Source organism: Pteropus medius, unplaced genomic scaffold (genome assembly GCF_902729225.1).
Source record: "Pteropus medius unplaced genomic scaffold, Ma_sr-lr_union100, whole genome shotgun sequence".
NCBI classification, from domain to species: Eukaryota; Metazoa; Chordata; class Mammalia; order Chiroptera; family Pteropodidae; genus Pteropus; species Pteropus medius.
Genome location: NW_024344240.1, coordinates 25,591,846 through 25,612,278, shown reverse-complemented (window position 1 = coordinate 25,612,278; position 20,433 = coordinate 25,591,846). Strand labels below are relative to the sequence as shown.

At 36.5% G+C, this 20,433-nt stretch overlaps 1 protein-coding gene, 1 non-coding gene and 1 pseudogene across 5 annotated transcripts in view; 1 reads left to right on the top strand and 2 right to left on the bottom strand.

The window, feature by feature from the left end:
* Positions 1 to 20,433, bottom strand: part of CECR2 (CECR2 histone acetyl-lysine reader) — a 133,686-nt gene that overhangs the window by 56,552 nt on the left and 56,701 nt on the right. The window lies entirely within an intron of this gene.
* LOC120607635 (uncharacterized) lies at positions 5,252 to 5,321 on the top strand (annotated as a pseudogene).
* TRNAI-UAU (transfer RNA isoleucine (anticodon UAU)) lies at positions 13,328 to 13,400 on the bottom strand. Its single transcript has one exon. It is a non-coding gene; the product is annotated as a tRNA-Ile (tRNA).

The following is a 20,433-nucleotide window of genomic DNA, read 5'->3' as shown; positions in this document are numbered from 1 at the left end:
GGCAGCTTTTAATTTTTAAAGACGCTATACCCACATGACTGGTGATAGGGGATTGCTAGAATTGAGATTAATATTACATCATCTAGAGACAAGTGAGGTAATGTCTATGTTAATGGTCTAATCCTATATAAGATGTATCTGCTTTCCCTGGAGTTCAGCGAGACAATGCCAAAACGTGTTGTAGCATAGTATTCTAAACAAAGATTAGCTGAAAGGAGTTACAGGGTCAAAAAGTGATGGTGTAGAATTTTAGGAGATTATATTTCTCTTTTCAATCTCCCATAATAAACCATTATTTCCTGCGTTGATGGAATATGTTCTAAGTCATCAACTCTTGCGATGCAAAGTCTGCCTGCTTTCTTTAAACCAAGATGCTATCTTAGGCATGCAAACAATTTTCCAAGGGCCTACTGTGCTTACGGTTTTGATCAACTGATAACCAGATCTTTATCCTGATCTGTACAGCAAACTTTCAAGAATCTTATCAATGGTTCTGAAAGCACTAAGTGTGCGTAAGATGCAATTTCTGATCTTAACATTAATTGCATGGCAGTGTATACTAAAGAGGATAATCTGCTTCTACTATGAAAACAGTAAATTTCTTTTATGAACTATTTTAATTGTTCCATGTATTATTTTTTAAAATTCCTAAGTTTGTAAATACTCATTCTAAAAACGCCGCAAGACAAAAAATTGTTAAGCATACTAACTGATGCAAATAAACAAAATACAAAATACCCTGAGGTAGTTCAGCTAAAAAGGAAGGTATCCTATAGTGCCTTGAAAGCCTAGGTGAATGAAACTCAAAATTCAAAGATAAGGCTCCAGCTTGAAAATATTTTGCTTCCCTTAAATACAAATTTGGGAATTATACATCTATAGCAATGGTTCTTATTCTTATATTATTAGCTTATTAATTCTTCTGGGCAGAGTTCTTTTCTTAGTGATTATTCAGAAAAATAAGAAACACTACCAATCAGATAACAAGGATGTGAACTATAATCAATCAGGATTCATCCATTTAACAAATATTTACTGGGCATCCGCCCTATGTAAGATAATAGGGTACTCCCTAAGCACAAGGAGTTAATTTAGTTAAGAGAGATAAGGCAGTACAAAAAAAGACAAAGTAACAGCACTATTAGGTACAGAAAAGGCACTACAGGTGCTAGGGGAGTTAAGAAAAGGATTACTTCTGGCTGTGGGAAGCCTGAGAGATTTCATGGAGACAGTGGCACCTGAGATGAGAAAACTGTGACCATGTTTGACAATGGGGGAGAGGCAGGGCATAACCAGGTGCAGGGAACAACAGGAGCAGGGGCACCAAGAGGATATTAGGTTTAGTTTAACTATTCTGTAGATTATGTGAGGGGAGTAACATGAGCTAAGATTGATAGCTGATACCAAGTCTGCTCTTTCTTTGGAAGACAATGGAGATCCACTACAGTTATTTTTATAGAAGAGGCACAGTGAGATTAATCTAGCTGTTGTGTATAAAAGATAAATTCTAGGGAATAGGGTGTGAGATGAGGCAATGTTAAGCACAGCAACAGCCCAGGAGAAAGATTCTGAAGGACTTACCAAATGAGATAGAGCAGGAAAGGAGAAACATGAATTCAAGATCTGACTTAAGTAAATGAGAGGGAAAAGGAAGATCTGAATGGCTCATATTTTAAGTCTGGTCCCTGGGCAGGACTCTCGAGTAAACTGCAATTATCAAACTGCAATTTTATTTTTTATTTATTTTTTAAAAATTTTTACACCTAAAGCACCTGGTCTTCCTAGGTGGTCTCCATCCAAGTACCAACCAGGCCTGACTCTGCTTAGCTTCCGAGATAAAACTTCAATTTTAACAGATGCTGAACCCTAAAGCAAAAAGTCCCAGGCCATCTCATCTGATAGGTAAGTCAGAATTACTAAATGCTAGAGCTGGAAGGTAAATCACAGATCATATTATTTCAATTCCTTCAATTTAAAGACAAACTAGGTCTAGAAAGGTTAACTGACTTCTCCAATTACAATCAACAAATCACTGCCAAGTGAAACCAGGGTCACCCAGTCCAGAGCTCTTCCCACTGGCTCATGCTCTGTATTCTAGAAAGGCCTGATGGTTTTTTATTATTAAAAATTATTAGAAAAAATAAAAATTAACAATTATTGGGGTGACACTAACAAAATCAAATAAGTTCGATTCAATAGTAAGTCATATATATACATATATATACACATATATATACATATATGTGTGTGTGTGTGTGTGTGTATATATATATATATATATATATACACACATATATATATAGTATTATATGTTCACCACCCAAAGTTAGATTTCTGAGGCCTGATGGTTTAAAAAGCTACAATAACCACCCCATCATTCCTTTCTCCAAGCACTCACATGTACCATTCTCACTATATAGAAATCCCTTCCCTTCTCCCTTCTGTCAAGCCATTCTGTAGTCCTTTACATGAAAAACTATTACCTACACAATTTTCCTGAGTTCCATTTTGATGGTTCCTCCAGCAACTCCTTCATCACTGTATATGTTTAGATACTGTTACACATTTCTATTGGTGTTCTTTCCTTTTCCCCATCAGTGTAAATCAAGAGCACAATGTGATTCTTGATTAAAGTGCCATAGTCTGTACTAACTCATGCTTCTTTAGTGTTTTTAAGCAACAGAAGTACCAAATTAAACTATGATAAAGGCCACATTTGAAGACGTAAAAACTGTAACAGCTTTACCAAGGAGGGGACAGCAAGAAGTTTGCCACAGATCAGTGTGGAGGTGTGCCAGGATTCCTAGAAGTCACAAGATACATGTGGGATCACTTCTATTCTGTAGTAAATAATTTAAAATGTTAATTTTATAAAACAATCATACTACAGAGCACAATACAAAATCTACATTAATTTTTTTAGCTACGATTCCTTTAAAAAAGAAAAAGGCACTCCCGTAGGAACAAGTCCAAGCTGTAACACTAATTCTCTTTTCCATCTCCTGCCTCCCACCCACAGACATTCTCTTCCAGCTTAGGAACGAACTCTTAATAAGGACCCTTAATAAGGACATTTCCTTTCTTATCAGTCAGTACCACTTTCTCCAGAGGCAAGTTCTAGTTGTTCTGTTTCTACCTATTATATATATTGTCCTCTGAGGCGGCAAAAATAAAATGCTATAGCTACAGTGTCACTGAATGCCCTTCTTTTATGTTCCTTAAAAATAAAACATTAGTGTTACTTTCATTCACCTCCTCTTCCATAAGCTGCTTATGGAAAATGAACATTCCTGTTTTCTTCTCTGGGGCCCTACCTGTAACGTAAGCAAAGAGGTTAGCTAATAGGCGGTCAAATTAACTAACCACCCCCCCCACACAAAAATATAGGTATAAAATTTCTTCTACTATATGCCAGATAATAGATACACAAAGGTGAGTAAGAAAATCACAGTATGTTTATGGATGGATGAGAGGAAGGGAGGGAATGAAGAAGAGTTCGAATGCAAGCCAAATGGGACGTTTTATTTTTTGAGTTCATTGCTCTATCTCCAACAACTAGAACAGAGTAGGTGGTCAAATATTTTCTTGACTTGATAGCAAAGAATTAAGAGACAAAGTAATAAATGCTACTTTAAAATTGGGAGAGTGATATGGGGAAAATGAGAAAAACTAGAGAAACTGAGGATTGTAAAATAAGACTTTGCCGAGCAGGTAAGATTTGCATAGGGCTTTGACAGGGAAACTTACGTGGCAGATGTACAGTGAGGAAGAGTATGTGAAAGTTTAAGGCACTTGTTAAGAATTACCAATTGCTCTCCCAAAAGTGGAGATGGTGATTAGAGAATGGTAGACAGGAAAGGCCTATTCCTTGAGGACCTTCTCTGAAAACCACACAAACAAGTGTGGATTTTACCTCCATACGCAATTGAGTCTGAAGAAGCAGAGAAAAAGATCAGATCTCTGTCTCAGAAAAACAGTTCTGAGGACAGTATGCAGAATGACTACAAGGGGTATTAGAGGTGGGGACCATGGTGGCAGCTTCAGCATCACCTGGAAGTTTGCTGGAATCACAGCACCTCAAGCCTCACAACAGATTTACAGAAACCAGCATCTGCATTTTAATAAGAGTCCCAAGATTTGTATGCATATATAGTATGGGAGGTGCTCCTCTAGAAGATAAAAGATAAAAAATAAAGCAACATCTGTGGAAACATAGAAGAGAAGGACTTGAGAACATGTGGAAGATGAATAAATGATTGTATAATGAATGGAAGACATATAGTTATCCACAGAAATGAAATGATATAGACCTAAAATAGTCTAAAATGTGAGAACTCTCAAAAATAAACTTCATTTCTGACATAAGGACTCTGAATTAAGTCTTTACATTGTAACCACAAACTGAAATGATAAAAGAACAGCCAAAGCCCTTTGTTTATCTATAAACACTAGCATTAATGTATGATTATAATCAAATTATGCAATTGAAGTTTGGTTACCACTATCACTGGAATTTACAGTTCCTGCCTCTAGCTATGAAACTTGTTGAAATGTACTGAGGAATTACCTGTAATCCAAATATACAAGTAAACCACTAAACAATCTAAAGGTAAAATTAGTTGTCACCGGTGAGAAGAGTGGGTCATTTGCTTACAGAAGAATGTCATTTCTACCAATAAATTTATTTAAAAATCAGTAAGAATGTAAAAACATATCATGAAATTTCTGGTTCAAGTGTTCTCTAAACAATATCAACTGCCACTATCTTTTTATTATTGTTCCCCAAAACAGTCATCACGTAGAATTACAGATAACTGGAGTGGAGCAAGACTGTCAATGACAAAATAGAAGCTAAGACCTGCAAAGATTAAGAGTGACATAGCCAAAGATAAAATGTCGTTAAATCCACATTTCACTTATGAATTTTAAGTCTGAAATTACTAACATTTTGTTAACCTTTGGCAGCTGGCAGAAATCAAAATTAGAAAACCAATTGTATGTAAATAAATTCAAAGTCTAAGAGCTATTTATCTTAAAATACATGTCTAATAGTTGAATTATTAAGTTGCATGGTAAATCTATATTCTCTTCAATAAATCTAAGGTAACTTTTTACTCAATTATCTGGATTTTTTTTCAAAATTCCCAAGGGTGCTGGGAGGCAGAAGATTGATACTATCTAGTTCTGTTTGGATGCTACTTTCACAGATGGTGGTATTACTTATAAATGAAGGAATAAAGTGAAACATACATAGACCAATGATAAAAATGTGTTATGAGCCAAGAATTATGACTAATAAGATCTGTGGATCTGAGGTTTAAAAGACAGAAAAAGTTGTTGCTCTACATTTTATGCCTGCCTCAGTACCGAGGCTCCACTGGTAATTCAACCATAGTTGTCCTTAAATTATCAGCAGAAACTAGGCATTAACATCCTCATCTTAATTTGAAAACAAAAAAAATTATAAATGATCTTGTTTTACCCAACTGTTGGGACAAACTAAATGGGATTGGTAAAAATTTCTACCCGGTGAACCTGGGCTTGCTTTTTCTAGCACAACTGTGATCTAGTGCATTAGCAGCTAGGGAAGGCTGTTACATAGAAGGGATGTTGGATCAGCTCTTCCAAGGAGAACTGAGCAGGCTTCCACTGTCTCTCAAAAGACACAAGTACTGAGAGGAAGTCTGTGTCATTTATAAATATAATTCAACCCCTTGCCCTCACCTACCAATTAACTGATGGAATATAGAAACTCATACCATCAGTAAGTAGATGGGTCTCAAAATCTAAACTGCTTTTAAAATGTATTTCTACAATATTATACTTCATCAATCAAAAGTTACCTAGATAACCCACCAAAAAAACATGCAGGCCCATGGTAACTTGTGAGGTGACAAAGTTACCAGTGAACTTTACCCCTTTAGCTCAACAGAACATAAAATGCATAACCTATAAAGATTAGAATGAAGACTAGGTAATGAACTGCCTAGACAGCAAAAGCCTTTTCTCTCTCCCCTTAGTAACTGTTAACCCTAGGAGGCTGTATGGAATGGATAAATCAAGGCACTCTATCACTGGCCTCAGTTTTCACCAAGGTATAGATTAAGAATGTTACAGAAAGACGGCAAAGAATAGAAATGGGAAAACAATCTTAGTCCTGCTGAAAAAAAGAACTGGCTTATCAGTTTAAAATTTTTCGCTTAAATGGGTACAGACTCAGATTTGCAAGACAGAAAATTTCAATAGTGTTAAATATATTACAGTATAAGTTTCACTATACTGTAATATATTTAACACTATTGAATTGTGCACTTAAAAATGGTGAAGACAGCAAATTTCATGTCGTGTGTTTTTTACCACAATTTGGGGCGGGGGAAACTCATATTAAAAGCATCTACCTCCAAAGGTTGTTTTAACGATTAAATGACGCAATGCTTTATAAAAGCCACCCCAAACTGGCACACAGTAAATGCTCTATAACACATTAATATTATAATTATTTCATCTTCCTCCTCACAATCATAGTGTGTGAGGAAAAAAAGCAATGACTTAAGAGATAGAAAGTGTTCTTTTCAAAATTCAGATGTTTCTAAATAGTAATTCGTATTCTTTTAATACATGGCCTACCATGTTCATGAGCCAATAAAACTATCTCCAAAGAACTAGTTGGAAATCCACGTTATTCAAAGCCTTACTACTTACGACTTATATCCAGAGCTTAAGTCTTAGACTAAGGCAATAAGGAATACCCTTCTAAAAATCCCCACCTCCACCGTGCCCCCCCTCACTTTCTCTCCTCCCCTTTTGTATTTCCTTTTCACTGTGAGCATTGAGCTGTGAGCACAGAAATCTGAACTTTGCCAAGAAGCTCTGGGACGGGGGTGGGGTGGCCCACATGGCAGAGAAATCAGCAAATCAGCACTGAGAAGGGAGATGTGCTCCTACCACTGCTCTGCAGCTTCAGAGAGTAGGTGGAGGGAGTAACAGGATTTGCCCTAGTTGCAGCTGGCGTCACAGCTCATTAGGGACAAGTCTGTTTAACATCCGCCCACCTCCTTCACCCTCAAGAACAAGCAGTGGCTGCTGGGAAAACTCAGGCTGAGCAAAGGGAAGCAACTCCAAACTGACAGGCAATGGGAGAAAAAGAATGCAACCCTTAGCATATGTCTTGAAAAAACATTTACAATTCTTCACTTTAAAAATTCCCACCTGCCTAATAAACAAAGATAATTTCCAGACTGGAGACAAATGACACAAATAGTATATTAGTAAGTTCTTTAATGTACAACAACCACCCACTTTAACACCTTTTCTTAAATAACATTACAGAAACTTATTGTTTAACACACTCCTAATCCCTGCAGAAATTTTCTTTATCTTTTGCTAAAGATGATGGAGAGAAATTTTCTTCAACTTCCAAGTAAGGATAAAGATCACAGATTGGCACTACCGACATTCAGGCATAATAATTCCTTTGAGTTAATTTAAAGAGAGAAAAAAAGGCCTAAAGAAAGTCATATATGTTGTATTTGATTGATTTCAGAAGGTTACAAATCTTAATTTATATGAAGACCAACTACCATGTAGCGAGCGTCTCAGTCAAAGCTGCGGGCTTCTGTGTAGGACCCAGAACCTCGCTTACACAAAGGAGATGCAAAGCAGGCCCTCTTGAAGGACATCCCAGCTGTTATCCAAGAGAGAATGCCTGGAGTGTGGGCTTAGAATACATGAAGAAATAAGCACAGTAGTCTCCAGAAGGCACCCCTGACTTTGGCAGCTGATGCTTTCTAACTTGGTAGAAATTAATTTAATCCCAAAGGCCTGCCCCAAGCCAATTTAGACTGTAAAGTATAAATCAGCTCGAGTGGGTATAATGGTGAGAGACTTTCAGTTGGCCAAGCCATTTATCCCAGTAGTCCCCAAAGGCCAGCAGGTCTGTACTGCTGCCCTGCTGCAACCAGGCCATTCCTTTCAACCTGGATCCATCCATGAAACAGCTGTGTCACTGGCTATACTGTTGGGTAAGAACAGAAAGGAAATCAAAATAGCTCCTCTTTTCAAGTACAACTGCTACCCTAAAAATATCGGGTTAATTGGAAAATACTAATTATACCAACACGTGTAAACCTAGAAAAATATGATTTTCTAAAAAGGTATAAATTACCAAAACTCGCTCGAGAATTAATAAAAATCTTAGAAGTTTCATGGATCTTCTCCCACAAGAAAATACCCACGATATGTTAACAGTTCCTGAGCACTGAAAAAGGTGGAAAACAACCCCGCATGTTCTATGAGGCTAGTACTGGACAAGCATGGACATGTAGAGAAGAAATCTGGAAAAGCAGGTTCTTGGCAAACCATATGGTCTTAGATACCAGGTTCAACGGTCTAGACTTCATCACTCAGACCAGGGCTTTCCAATAAGGGTATGTGTGTTCCTCAGGCTTTATAGCGTATGGCCAGAATATAAGAAACCACAAGGTAAAAATGGCACAACATCTTAGAGTGTTGGTTTTACTTTGATCTTTTGTTGTCATTGTTGTTGCTTGCGAAGTATTTTTAACTTAAACATTTGTGTGGATTTAAAAATCGAAACAGACTTCATCAGCACCTTCAGACTCTCACTCTAGATCTGAGATATTATGCAGTCTTCACTCTCTGTCATCAAGAACTCACTACTGAATTAGTTGGGAATTATTTAGGTACTTGGGGAACCACTAAAGAGCAAGGAATGCTTTTGAATGGAGAAAAGAAAGAATAATCAAACCTGGAAGGTTAATCTGGATATGATTTGTAGGACACATTATTAGGGAGAGAGACAAGAGGATGAAAAGATCCCTGATCTAGTCCAAGGAAGAAGTAATAGGGCCAAGACTAGAATGATGACAGTGGAAATGGGAAGGGTGATATAAAAGGAGAGAATTTCAGAAGCAGAGTCAACAATATTTTGCAAGTATGTGTTGAAAAAAAGGACAAGGACATTTTAGGTAAGAAGTTTAATTCTACCCTCCCCACCCCCCCAAAGATTGTAGTATCTTTAACTGATAAAGAGAAATTAAGGATGACAAAAGTTGAATGGAGACACGTGAAGGGGTGAAGGGGGTGGGGAGATAGAGACAATAAAGACTTGATGCTTCTAAATAAAGTACTAAAAGTTTAAAGTGGGAAATAATTTTGCAACATCTCCCAAATCCTGTGTTCATATCTGAATGTGTCCCAGTCTCCTGTATGAGAATAACAAAAATGTATACACAGAAAATTCCACATATAGCTCCAATGTATTAGGGGGTAGGGGCCCTTCTAACTGGATCGATTTGATCGGTTCACCATATTATAGACATGTAACAGTGGGATGTCACACAAGTGAAAAGGCAATCCTGGCATCTGAAGACATACTATATGCCAGGCTATGTGTTAAGTACTGGGGTTGTAAAGAGAATGACATCCCTACCCTCAAGTAGCATAAAGATGTAGAAGAGGGTTCAGGCAAAAAAAAAATAATAATAATTTTAACTCACTGTTATGATTAGCACAGGGTGAAAGATGAGTAGGAAGATGATAAAACCTTTGTAAAATGCAGGTTACCTCTAAGAATGAAATGTTAAAAAAACGACAACTTGATGACCTATGCCAAAACCCTTGGTAATGCCCAGTGCCTCTATAGAGGAGTCATGGAATATACACAGAAAAAAAAAATATTGGGAAATAACAATAGAGGAATGACGAGATTTTCTGGGAAATGCCAGAAGTACAACAAGAAAGAAATCTTACAGACAAATGATCAAGGCATGATATAAGAAAAAAATGTTATAACCAAAAAGAGATAATTGATATGCTATCTATTATGGAAAAGATGTCCCAAGGTAAAGAATTTGGCAGTGTTTATTTATCCTGCCCTATCCTGAGGGAGAGACTCCTGATGATACTCTGTTGTGGGGTAGAAATATTTCATCAGGCCTGGAAGAAATTATTCCCTCAAGACTAATTCATTCTCTTCTGATTCATAGCTCTTTGATGAGAACGTGGGTCTTGGTTTTAGGAAGGTGGTATGTGGAATGGCAGATGTGAATATAATAACCATAGAAGGTTACTCACTCAATTTTAAATAAATAAAAAATTCTGAGACTCTAGGGCTAATGACATTAAGTTTTTTGAACCTACAAAGCTGAGGACGAGAACTGTTCATATGAAAGCACTCACAATAGAGCATGAAGCAGGTTAAACAGGAATGAGAGTGCATGGATCAGTGTAGTAAGGAAATACCTTAGAAGTCCAACTGGCAAACAAACAGGTATGGGGTTTTGTCGAGCTAAAGCAAAGATTTTTCAGCAAATTCTCACAAAATAGTTAATTCGAACATAAATATTTCCTCTATTAAAAGATATTCATCCAACGGTTTTATTTTTAGGTAACAAAAATTAAAGAAGAGACAACAGTCTGAAACGTATTCAATCAAATGCCAGTTTTAGATGCTTACCGATGTCATATGAATCCACTTTACAAGGAGGCAAAAAAACAAAAACAAAAACAAAAACGAAACCCCACTACAGTGATTCAGTAATTGCTTTGTGGTATAACATGATGACATTCAACATATAATTGATAAAAATCACTGTAAATAAAAATATGCATTTATGTTGTATTGATCATGAATATGACACCTATGGCGCAATCGAAAAACCCAACTATTCTATTAAATGAATAGGTACTTGTGATAAATTTTCAGAAAATACATCAAAAGCAGATTCAAACTTAAGATAGAAGTGAGGCTGAAGTATTCTAGAAAAATGTACTTGAATTGTTCAAAAGTGGTTCCCATGATGATGAAGAAAGTATTTCTAGAAATAAAGACAGGGAAAAAAAACGATTATTCCTAAATTTAAAAATTCAAATGTTTATGTAAAAATCTCTAAAATAAAATTTCCAAATAGAAATCTGAATATTTCATCTCTGTCATTAAAAGTTTATACATACTATAATATAGGTCAATATTCCTGAAAAGTTTAACAGAATTATCTCATTAAGAAAATGGGGTATTACCTAAATTTAAGTATATGAGGTAACTTTAATATATTGCTACTACTAGAAAAGTAACTTTTATGGTAGTAGTAATATGTGAAAGTTTTCATTAACTCATGCTCTTTCCACACACCAAAGGGAATCACACCTCATAAAGGAAGAGACCATAAAAGTCTGGAAAGGAGAAAAGGTACAGAGAATAATATTTTACAATGATCCCACTTCCTCTAAAATGTAGCCTGTGTTCATTATATTCAACTTCCAAACTGGTAAGAATCACACTACTTACACCACATCCTTTTACCCACTCCCATCCAATATTCCATTTACCATCCTAGTTAGTAATACATATCCTTCTGGTTCATTAGGCCCCAAACTACAAGACATCTTTATAATCACCAGATCTCTCCTATTTGTCTCCCCTTCATCCTCCTCCATCTTCCACATAAAAAAAATTTTTTTTTTTTTTATCAAGTTGACTAGTAAAACAAATAATCCAGTATTTTCTCATTAGGTTTTATTATCGTCTGTAGTAGGAGTGTCAACTTCATAGCAGGAAGGAGTTGAAAGAAAAAACAAAAACAAAAAAAGCAGGTGAGGGTCCTTCCGTATTAGAGGTAGAGGATTTTGGATTTGAGTAAAGAACCTGATGCAAACAACGTGGAGGACAGAAGAATAATTTAATAGAAGATAAGAAGGCAGATTATTGATATGAAAAGAAAATCAAGAAACAAGGCTATCAGGTATTAAAACAAAAATATTATACTTTGTAGAATACTGCAATATTCTGATGACATTATAGAAGAGACCGATATCTCTAGGATAAGCCAGACATTTAAAACAATATTGGAAAACACTGTTTCATCGATCCATATTAAGACACTTATTTCTCAAAAGTGTAATGAGCATAAAATAAATGCTGGTAGCTGCCAAAATTAACCGAAATTGAACAAGGTAAAAAGGAACTGCAGAGCAATGACATCTCTTCAAGTAGATGTAGCAGAGTTATCAACTGAAATATATGGTCACTTCTCTAACAACTTAAATTAAAAAAGATATTACATAGACATGCTGAACCTAAAAGCAGCATTTAAATTAGTTGATTATTTCTGCCATCTTAAAACTCTTTTCTTAACTTCAGAACACTTACCTCACTGGTATTCCTTTTCAATCTTCTTTGCTGCTTTTCCCCATCTCTAATTCTCAATGTTGAGAGAACAGCTCTGGGGCTCAGCCTCTGAACTCCCTCTATTCAATTCATTGTCTTTTTTGGTCTATACCCCCTGCCTTGATGAATCAATAACACTCCCTCATTTGTACCTCCATACCTCTCCTCGGAATTCCAAAGTCAGCTTACCCAACTGGGTACATCATATTACCCCTGAGTGTTGAACAGGCGTAACAAATTTAACATTAATCCAAACCGAATTTTTAATTTCACCACCTTAAATTTGCTTCCACTCAGACCTTCCCAATCTCAGTAAATGCCATCTTCTTCCAGTTGCTCCGGCAGAACACTTTTCAGTCATTCTTGACTCAGATTCTCTTTTTAATCTCATTTCACATCTAATCCGTTAACCCATCTCGTTGCTTCTACCTTCGAACCAGATACAGAAACCAACCTCTCTTCTCACTACTTTATCTACTACCCACTGTCTACTGTCAAAGCATAAACTATTTAATAGCCTCCTAACTGAACTCCCTGCTTCTGTCCTTGTCTGTTCATATCAACACCCAGTGAACCTTCTAAACTTTTGTCAAAGCCTCCTACAGGATAAAATCCAAAGTTTACACTATGGTCTTTAAGATCTTACCTTGTAGAGCCTCCTGTTGACATTCTATCATTTCTTACTACCCTCATTCTTGCTTACTCCACTGATCACACCAGCCTCTTACCTGCATCTCAAAATATCCTCAGCCTGCTCTTGCCTCAGGCCTTTGCACTTGTTCTTCCTGTCTGCAGGACTTCTATCCTTAGTACCTGCATGGCATTCCCTCTCGCTTCCTGTGCATCCCCATTATTCTCTAGTCCATTTATTGTGCTTTATTTTTCTAATTAACTTATCACCTATCATATGCTCTTTATTTTCTTTCTTTCACCGTTACTGTGTAAACCCCTTGAGGAGCTTTGTTTGCCACTGTTGTCCCACAGCCCACAGTATTTAGTAAACATTTTATCATTATTATTATTTATGCTTACAGAAACTGGTCTTCCTAGGTGGTCTCGCATCCAAGTACTGGTCGTGCTTAGCTTCCGAGATCAGACATTGGGCTTGTTCAGAGTGGCATGGCCATACACCATGGACCGTGGCTCCAGTGGGGCGTGAACCCAGGACCTTCTGCGTATAAAGCAGACGTGCTAACCGCTACACTATGGAACCACATCTAGTAAACATTTTTTGAAAGAAGTCAGCCAGCACCCGTAAGCCACAATTCTAAATTTAAGTCTATATCCCAGTAAGAAAAACCTAAATTCCATCCATTATATGAGATAATTACTAAAAATATGAATACTGAGAAGCGCATTATGAAAATAAAGCATCTGAAATGTTTTATGATTATTCTGACATTTGGTATAAGATCATTTAACCATTCCCTAGATCTGTGAAAATAATCTTCTCTAAAAATTAAATGTAAAAGTATTCACTAACAGCAAATACAGGTGTTGCTCTGAGGGAAAATTAAGCTTACCTAAGGATTTCAGACAGAAGCTGTAGAGAAACACTTCTTTGGGTCTAAGCAATGTTGAAGGGTACTGGATGATGAATAAGAGCTCCACGCCACTGCTCTAATATGGGACACGCCTCACCTAGACTTCCTAACTGGTCTCCCACTTCCAACACATACTAATATAACCTGCTGCCATGTAAAATTTGCTCAAATTCAATTATCATGTCACTTGTTTAAAAGCCTCCAGACTCTACACAGCTCACCAAACTGAGCATGCACTCAAACTCCTAAGCTCACCATTCAAAGCCCTTCTGAAATGACCGCAACTTATCTTTTCAATATTCTCTCCCATTAAGAGAGAGAGTTCTTGGAGAAGTAACCAGTTCTATTTTCCAAAAACAACAACTACTTCCCAACTTTTACTCCTGTCATTTTTTCCTGTTAGAATAAAAATCCTTCTTTCACTTATATCCAATCCAATCACAGGAGACAAAGGTAGCAAACATCTGAAAGGAAGACTGATTTTTCTGCATATTCTTGTATGCAGAGGATTGCCCGTGAGAAAGGCCAGCCTGAGTTATAAGTCGGTATGAGTTGACAGATTTCTAACAGATTTCTGGTAACTGGAGATTGCTGTTTTCATCTGGACAAATTGGTCTATTTATAATGAAAGGCCCCAAACTCTTGTACCCAGGAGATTCAAAAGAAAGGATGAGTCTCCTCAATGATGGTAAATTAAAATGAGAGCCCTAACCCAAAACAGGAAGTATGTAAGTAGAGGAGTATAGGGAATATGCTATCTTTAATTTTCTGCCTGAGGCACCCATGAGCTAGGAGTGCTTGAAAAGGAAAAGAGGCTTGAAAAATACTGTCTCAAAAGACAATACTTAAAAAAGAGTCAGGAAATGATTTTTTAAAAACTCATCATTGGTTTTAGGATTACTGGGAATCAAAACTAATGTCAATAAGTTTTCCAGCAAAATAAGTTGCTTTAGAGAAAAAGAATAAACTCCAACCCAACAGAGAAAGAGAAGAAAAGCTTTCCTCATATATGCAGACCTTCTGCATAAACACAATTTTCTGCTTCTGCAGATAAATAACAGTATTGTAACCAGCAGAGGATTTGAAATCCATCCTGGTAATGGGTGTTTCCTTAATGTTAGGAATTGAGAAAGCAACAATACTGAAGACTTTCAAAACGGCTGGAGAGTGCACACTGGCCTTCAATCATGAAGAAGTTTAAAGTTTGAAAAGATGCCATCAAGAGGAAATTATAATTATTTTGATTTTATGTGCCTTTTGTTTTTCTCCTTTCTACTTCCTTTTTCCTACATTTTTGGTAGTGGGAAATTGCATCTTTGTTCTGAATCTTTTTCTAAACTATAAACCTTAGGGTGACCCTGGCGGAATCTTAGGGGTCTTGTGTCATACAGCTCTGATGGATTTTACCATAGCTGCCAGTATCCAATGGAAAACTTAAATCATAAAATGTTTAAGTCTAGTTAGCAACCTTGAGTCCCCTGTAACACTTCTGTGAAACTCACTAACTGGGAGAGATAAATGTGCTTAGGGTGAGAGAGGATGGTTCTTTTTTTCAAGTTTAAGTTGGTTTCTTTTAAAATGGTAATGCGGAGTTAATGACATTTTCATAAAGCTACAGTTCGCTACTATTCATATGTGCTAGTCTCCTCCCAATTTTTTAAAGCTCTTTGAGTTTTTTTTTGTTTGTTCCTTTGAAAGCTGTTTTAAAACTAAGTACCTAAAGTTGGGTCAGGTAAATAAAGAACAACATAAACTGGAACCTAAATAAATCTGTTCCTTAATAAAAGAACACATGTAAACTATTACATCCTTTAATCACTGCTTTCAAAGAATATTTTCATAATAATAAACCTGTAGCTTTAATTCTTCTGTGCATCATTGGGATGTGCCTAAACTTCATTTTTAAAGCTTTTTATTTTGAAATAATTACAGGTTTATAAAAAGTTGCAAAAAACTACACAGGGAGGTCTTGTATACTCTTCATCTAAGTTCCTCCCCATGGTAACACCTTACAAACTATAATATCAAAATTAGGAAACTGCCATTGGTGTAACCATATCACTCACCATTAGAAACCTCCAGACTCCACACAGCTCACCACACTGGTTTCTTCAATTTTACACGCACTCATTTGGACACATATACACAGTTCGCTCCTTTTTACTGCTGAGTAGTATTCCAGTGTATTACTAGCTATATCACAGTTTTATTAACCATTCGCCCGTTGAAGGACATCTGGGTTAATTACAGTTTGGGGGCTAGAACAAAACTGCTATATATGTTATGTTTTTCTCTGGGCTACATGTCCAAGAGTGCTATTACTGGGTCATATGGTAAATATGTTTATATTGATTCTGTTGTTGTTTAAAGAAATGTTTATTGAGCACTTATATGCCAAGTACTATTCTAAGTGCTGAGGAAACAATGAATGAAATAGCTCAAAATCCCTGACTTCATGAAGTTTATGCTTCAATGAATATGTCCTGGCAAGAAAAACATAATATATTTAAAAAAAAAATTTTTTTTACTACAAAACCACAGAATTTTACAAATGAAAGGGGCTTATGAATGAATTATTCAAATATCACATGTAAGGAAACGGAACTGGACTAGATTCCAAGACCCTATTAGTACAGAGCTACACAAAGTAAACAAGATACTTTTAAAAAATTCCAATTAAAGAATGTGACTAGATAGAAAGCAAATTATTAATGAGGTTTAAATATGCATTACAGGAACTGTTATATTACTTTTATTCCAGAATGTATTAGAAAGGTTTTTGCTTATTTGTTTTTTGTTTTGTTTTGTTTTTTAAAATCTGGAAGAGTGCCACTTACAATCTGTTTTCAACATGGTGGTAACAGCATGGCCCTCAGATGTAGAAGAGTAAAGGTTACCTATATCACAATAATGTTTCTGTTAAGAGTATTTATTCTGAAAGAAATTTCACTCAGTTCATATCCGAATTGCTGCTATAATAAATGAAGGCAATTTTGCCCAAGGCTAAGACAGAGAAAGCTAGTTATCTTTAGCTGAAAACAGTGTTTGGAAAGGTTGCTACTTTATTTTTAACAAGGGGCATTTCAGAATATTTCCTAAGGAAAATAGAAATTTCTCGACATTTTTCAATACACAACTGCCATATTTTCTGAAATTATAAGAGAAATTTGTAGTTTTCACTGTAGAACAAAACCACTTATTAATATGGTTAATTTTAGGGTTCCTTGCAGATCAAAACTCTAAATCTACATTGTTTTAAGCTATAAATGACAAAATATTAGGGAATTAAAAAAAACTGAACGCTCTGACAAAAAGCAAAATTTATTCAAACAAATTTAATGTTATATATTGCCATGTTTCACCTCTTAGGAGAATGTCTGACTGAAATTTGAAAAAGAATAAGAGGGACTAATGTGGCCAGATAATAAAGCATATTATAAAATCATAATAAATGTGTGACATTGGCATTAGATAAAATGGAAAAGAACGAATAATCCAAAAGCAAACTCAGCTTTACATAAAATTTTAGAATAAAGGCAGTGTTTTTATCCATGGTAAACAGTAGGCTATTCAATATGCTGCAATAATTGGACAAAAAATTAGAAGGGAGGTTGATTTCTACTATATATCATAGGGAGTAAAGAGTTAAATACTTACACCAGAAGAAAATATGGGCATCACATATATCATAAGGGAATGAAGAGAAATGCAATATAAGATTGCTGGGTGATATTAATAGCTCACCTGAATTAGTGGTGATAAATTTAAGACCAGTTAAGTGTGGCTGTGTATTTTGTCAGTCATATTCAGTTTGCAGCAGGTGCACACATATATAGAGCAGGAAAAACTGGATTTAACCAGGGCTGGATAGGAGTGAGAGGGAGAGGTAGGAAAACTTCAAAATCCGCCCCCATTTCCTCCAAGTGACCCTGCCTCTTAGTACTCAAGCTCTGTGTAATCTCTCCCTTCCATGTGAGTTGGACATGTGACTTGCTTCTGACCAGTACACCAAAGGTCACAAGATGACACTTCTGTGATTACGTTCCCACTGTAATGTCTGTCTTGCTGAGAAACTCTCTCCCTAGCTAGCTTTGATAAGGCAAGCAGCCATACTGGGAGGCTCATGAGGTGAGGAACTGAGGGGCAGTCTCTTGCTAAGCAAAGCTCTGAGGTCTTCAATCTTAAAACCTCCACACAACCAGGTGAACTTGGTTCCTTCCTCAGCTGAGCCTTGAAATGAGACCAAAGCCCTAGCTAATACCTTGATTGCAGTTAAGTTGTACATGAACTCCTAGCCCATTTAAACTGTTAAGTGATGAATATGTGTTTTTTTAAGGCGCCAACTTTACATCCAATATGCATTGTTACGCATCAGTAGATCATAACAGACCATGTTTAAGGGAGGGGTTATAATGACTAACCATGAAATCAGAAGTTAGTAAGGAAGGTAGGAAAGACAGGAATTTATGGACAGAGAAAAGGTGAAGAATCCAATGTATGTAAACCCTGGGGAGGTGAAGATTGCCAGAGCCAAGTTCCAGCAGTAAGCGGGTAATAGAGTGGAAATTAAAGTTTTGGAGGTTTTGTAGCTGTTGGTAAATGACGAGGTCTACGCTTTTTCTCATTGTGTCACACACAGAAGATACTAAAATGTACTTGTACAGCCTTCTCAGGGACTATAGACCTGTTTTTTCCTGCTGACTCAAGCCAGCCCAGCTGCGGGAGTTGGGGAGTGAGGGCTGGAGGATCAATTTCTCAGCCCAACTGTTCATTCATGACATCCCGCCTGGCGAGCTCTGGTCTGGAATATGAACATGTGAATGAGTGGCTAAAAAAGGAAAAAGGAAACAAGTTCAAAGGAAGAGAGGAGGGCAACAAACTGAGAGGCTAGAGTGTGTTGGAATGGAGTATTGTAGATATTGACATAACTAAGGAGTATGATAGTGAATATTCAAGTAATAAGGGAGAGTAACAGAAAGGTATATAGATGACTATAATAAGGAAAAAATACAGTGATCATGAATTCAAAATGTGAAGTGGAGGAGGTTATGGACTAAGAAGGTAGAGAGGTCTGGAAGTGGCAATGAGTAAATAGGACACCAACTCCACTTCCAGGCGCAGTGGTAAGAGGGCTGTAATGCAGAAAATAGCCACCACTGAGAGTGGTATAAGGAAGCAGTGTCTTCATGAGAAAACTAGTTTTAGAACAAAAAGTGTAGGAAACATTAAAAAGAGACTGACATTATAAGGAATTCTGCTTATGACTGATGGTGAATTACAGAGGACACAGTGGATATTTCAAGGATTCAGGAAGTATATAAATCAATGTATTATTCCTTCCATGAGAAAATTATTATGAAAAAAAGTCAGCTGAACTAATAGTTATACTTAGTGACCTAAATGGTTTATGTTCTGGTGAAAACTCCTTATCTGCCTGTATGTAGACAGGGGACCATGCTTTCAGTAGCACTGGTCTAGGAGATGAGGGATGGTCTAGGAGTCTTAACGTGACTGAGATAAATAGGAATAAAGGCTCTAATCGAATAGTTCAGCTCAAAAAGACTAAATGAACAGATAGTAAGTTGAGTTTTGTGGGGAAAGAGGGGTGTAGGTCTAGCCCAGGAATATGGTTCTGTGAACCCTTTCCTCCTCCCAATGTACTATGGAAGCAGTAAAGGGGGTGGGGAAGGGTGGGTTTGTATATCCCTAACTCTCCAAATGCCAGTAGCACTCTCCAATTATTGTTAAAATCAAAACCATGTTCCCCAAGAGTAGCAGTGCCACATGCTGATGAGAATCACTACCCTAGACCCTAGAAGTGTGGGTTCACGTTTTTCTGCACCTATCCTTCTCGAACTACTCCAAAAAACTGACAAGGAAGGAACACTTCCAAACTCATTCTACGATGCCAGCATTACCCTGTTACCAAAACCAGACAAACCACAAAAAAAGAAAAAAGAAAAAGAAAAAAAAATAGATACAAAGATCCTCAACAAAATATTAGCAAACCAAATTTGACAATACATTAGAAAGATCACACACTATGAACAAGTGGGATTTATTCCAGGGATACGATTGCGAATCAATCATAGTAATACACATTAACAAAGGATAAAAATCTGATGATCATGTCAAAAGACACAGATAAGGCATATGACAAAATATAATATCCATTTAGGACAAAAAACTCTCAACAAAGTGAGGATAGAGGGAACATACCTCAACATAATAAAGGCCACATATGACAAACCCACAGCTAATATACTAAATGGTGAAAAGCTTTCTCCTGAAATCAGAAACTAGACAAGGATGCCCACTCTCACCACTTCTATTCAATGTCCTAACCACAGCAATCAGATAAGAAAAAGAAATAAAAATAATCTAACTTGGAAAGAAAGTAAAACTCGCTATTTTCAGATGGTATATTACATATAGAAAACCTTAAAGAATCCATCAAAAAAACTATTACAACTAATAAATTCAGTAAAGTTGCAGGATACAAAATTAGCATACAGAAATCAGTGGTGTTTTTATACACGAATACAGTTTGAAATCAGAAAGTGTGATGCCTCCAGCTTTGTTTCTTCTTTAGCACTGGTTATTTGGAATCTTCTGTGGTTCTATACAAATTTTACGACTGTCTGTTCTATTTCCGTAAAAAATGCCTGGAATTCTGGGATTTTTATAAGGACTGCACTGAAT